Raw genomic sequence first — 3,704 nt, 5'->3', positions numbered from 1 at the left:
GGAAGGAGAAGGAAACCAGAATCCCTGAGGTGCCTCAATTGCTGATTTTTATTTTTTTTTAAATTCTTTTTTTTTTTTTCTTCTCCTTTTAATACTGGAGTAACGCTTCATGGGCTCTATAAGGCATATTTTTATGAAAATGAAATCTTCTAATTAAAAAAACAAAAACGGTGCTATGGTGTTTTAACAAACTGTATCACGCTTCTGCCTGATTCCATCTCGCTGAGGTGCTACTAATGTATATACTGAAACTAGGGAACCAAGAGAAAACACACACACACACACAAATATATATAAATATATATATATACAAAAAAAAAAAAAAAAGCAATGTCGTTGAGAAGGAAGTTGACTTTTCCGGAGCGACAGCTGGAAACGTGCCGGGAGCCGGGTGGGTTTATGCAAACTGAGATGGGTGCCACCTCGGAGGTGTCCCCGCCGACCGGGCTCGCGGTGGAGCCGTTCCCCTCTTGGGTGCGGGGTCGGGGTGCTTGTAGACGAGTTGCTCAGGCCACACGTGGTGGATGTGGTGCTTGGAGGAGGTTCTCAGCTGCGGTGCTCAGGCCACACGTCATGGACGTGGTGCTCGGACGTGGTGCGTGGACGTGGTGCTCAGCCAGGGGGTGTGAACATGGTGCTCGACCGCGGTGCTTGGACGTGGTTCATGGACAGGGTGCTTGGGCACGGTGCTCAACCGTGGTGCTTGGACATGGTGACAAGGGCACAGGACTTGGACATGGTTCATGGACATGGTGCTTGGGCACGGTGCTCGACCGTGGTGCTTGGACATGGTGACATGGCACAGTACTTGGACGTGGTGCGTGGACATGGTGCTTGGGCACGGTGCTTGACCGTGGTGCTTGGACATGGTGACAAGGGCACAGGACTTGGACATGGTTCATGGACATGGTGCTTGGGCACGGTGCTCGACCGTGGTGCTTGGACATGGTGACATGGCACAGTACTTGGACGTGGTGCGTGGACATGGTGCTTGGGCACGGTGCTCAAGACATGGTGCTTGGACATGGTGACAGGGCACAGGACTCGGACGTGGTGCGTGGACATGGTGCTTGGGCACGGTGCTCGGCCAGGCATCACGGACGCGGTGCTTTGACACGGTGCTCAACCACGCATCATGGACATGGTGCTTGGGCACGGTGCTCAGACATGGTGCTTGGACATGGTGACCGACCACAGTACTTGGACACACGGTGCATGGATGTGTTGCCCGGGCACGGTGCTTGGACATGGTGCGTGGACATGGTGCTTGGGCATGGTGCTCAGCCACGCATCATGGCCATGGGGCCTGGGCACGGTGCTTGGACGTGGTGCGTGGACATGGTGCTCTGGCATGGTGCTTGGCCGCACATCATGGACGTGGTGCTCGGGCACGGTGCTTGGACGTGGTGCGTGGACGTGGCACTTGGGCACGGTGCTCAACCACGCGTCACGGACATGGTGCTCGAGCACGGTGCTCGGACATGGTGTGTGGACACGGTGCTTGGCCAAGGTGTGTGAACGTGGTGCTTGGCCACTGTGCTTGACCACGGTGCTTGGACATGGTGCATGGACATGGTGCTTGGGCGTGGTGCTCAGCCGTGCACCGTGGACATGGTGCTCGGGCACAGTGCTCAACCGTGGTGCTCAGACGTGCTGTGTGGACAAGGTGCTTGGGTACGGTGCTCGGTCACGCGTTGTGGACATGGTGCTTGGTCATGGTGCTCAACCACGGTGCTTGGACATGGTGCGTGGACATGGTGCTCGGGCACGGTGCTCGGCCACGCGTCGTGGACATAGTACTTGGGCATGGTGCTTGGACGTGGTGTGTGAACGTGGTGCTTGGCCATGTATCAAGGACATGGTGCTTGGCCACGGTGCTTGGCCATGGTGCATGGACCAATGGTGCTCGGGCACGGTGCTCGGCCATGCACCGTGAACATGGTGGTCAACCACGGTGCTTGGCCATGGTGCGTGGACACGGTGCTTGGACACGACGTGTGGACATGGTGCTCAGCCAGGGGGTGTGAACGTGGTGCTCGGCCGTGGTGCTCAGCCGTGGTGTGTGGACATGATGCTCAGCCGCGATGCGTGAACATGGTGCTTGGCCGCGGTGCTTGGACTTCGGTGTGTGGACAGGGTGCTCAACCAGGGGGTGTGAACTTGGTGCTTGAACATGGTGCGGGGACACGGTGCTCGGGCAGGGTCCTCAGCCCGGCGCAGGGGGTGTTGTGCATGCACGATGATGCACGGGCACGGTGCACGGGCACGGTATGTTGGTGTGGTGCTCAGGCACCATGCATGGACCTGGTGCTTGGACGTGGTGCTCGGGCATGGTGGTTGGGGACGATGCCCAACCACGGTGCTTGAACGGGGTGCATGGGCTCGGAGAGGGTGCTCGGGCACGGTGCAAGGGCATGGTGCATGGACACGGTGCTTGGGCATGCTCCACAGATATGGTGCACGGGCACGGTGCTTGCCCACCACGCACAGACACGGTGCTTGGGCACGGTGGTTGGGCACGGTGCTCACCCACCATGCATGGACACGGTGCTTGGGCATGGTGGTCACCCACCATGTGTGGATACGGTCCCTGGGCACAGTGGTTGGGCATGGTGCTTGCCCACCTTGCACAGCTGTGGTGCTTGGCCACGGTGGTTGGGCATGGTGCTCACCCACCATGCACAGACACGGTCTTTGGGCTCGGTGGTCACCCACCGTATGTCTTCATGGTGCTTGGCCATGGTGCTTGGGCACACTGCTCACCCACCATGCGTGGACGTGGTCCTTGGGCTCGGTGGTCAACCACCATGCGTGGACGTGGTCCTTGGGCTCTGTGGTCAACCACCATGTGTGGACGTGGTCCTTGAGCTCTGTGGTTGCCCAACTTGCGTGGATGTGGTCCTTGGGCTCGGTGGTCACCCACCGTATGTCTTCATGGTGCTTGGCCATGGTGCTTGGGCACAGTGCTCACCCACCATGTGTGGACGTGGTCCTTGGGCTCTGTGGTCACCTACCACGCGTGGTCACGGTGCTTGGGCACAGTGGTCACCCACCATGCATGGACATGGTCTTTGGGTGTGGTGGTCACCACCATGCATGGTCATGGTCTTTGGGCACAGTGTTCACCACCATGCTTGGTCATGGTCTTTGGGTGTGGTGGTCACCCACCACGCGTGGACATGGGCCTTGGGCACGGCGGTCACCCACCACGTGTGGTCATGGTCTTTGGGTGTGGTGGTCACCACCATGCGTGGTCACGGTGCTTGGCCATGGTGGTCACCCACCACGCGTGGTCATGGTGCTTGGCCATGGTGGTCACCCACCACGCGTGGTCATGGTGCTTGGCCATGGTGGTCACCCACCACGTGTGGTCACGGTGCTTGGCCACGATCCTTGAGCACGGTGCTTGCCCACCACGCACGGACACGGTGCCCCCCCAGCTGCAGGACCACCCTCCCGGCACCGTCCCCCAGCCCTGGTGTGTCCCCCCCCGTGACCCTCAGACCGGGCTCCCCCCAAACCCCTGGTGGCCCCACCACAGGGGGCTGAGCCGGGGGTCCCGCTTCTGCCCCCCTCTTTCTCCCCCCCCCTCCTCCTTCTTTTTTTCCATTTTTTTGGGGTTTTATTGGTGCTATTTCTCCCCCTTCGCCTTCCCGTCAGCGCCGGGGCGGCAGCGACCCCGCGTCCCCCCCCAAACCACGGCA

The sequence above is a fragment of the Calidris pugnax genome, unplaced genomic scaffold, assembly GCF_001431845.1.
Source record: "Calidris pugnax isolate Ruff unplaced genomic scaffold, ASM143184v1 scaffold120, whole genome shotgun sequence".
Classification (NCBI taxonomy): domain Eukaryota; kingdom Metazoa; phylum Chordata; class Aves; order Charadriiformes; family Scolopacidae; genus Calidris; species Calidris pugnax.
This window is presented reverse-complemented; position numbering follows the sequence as displayed.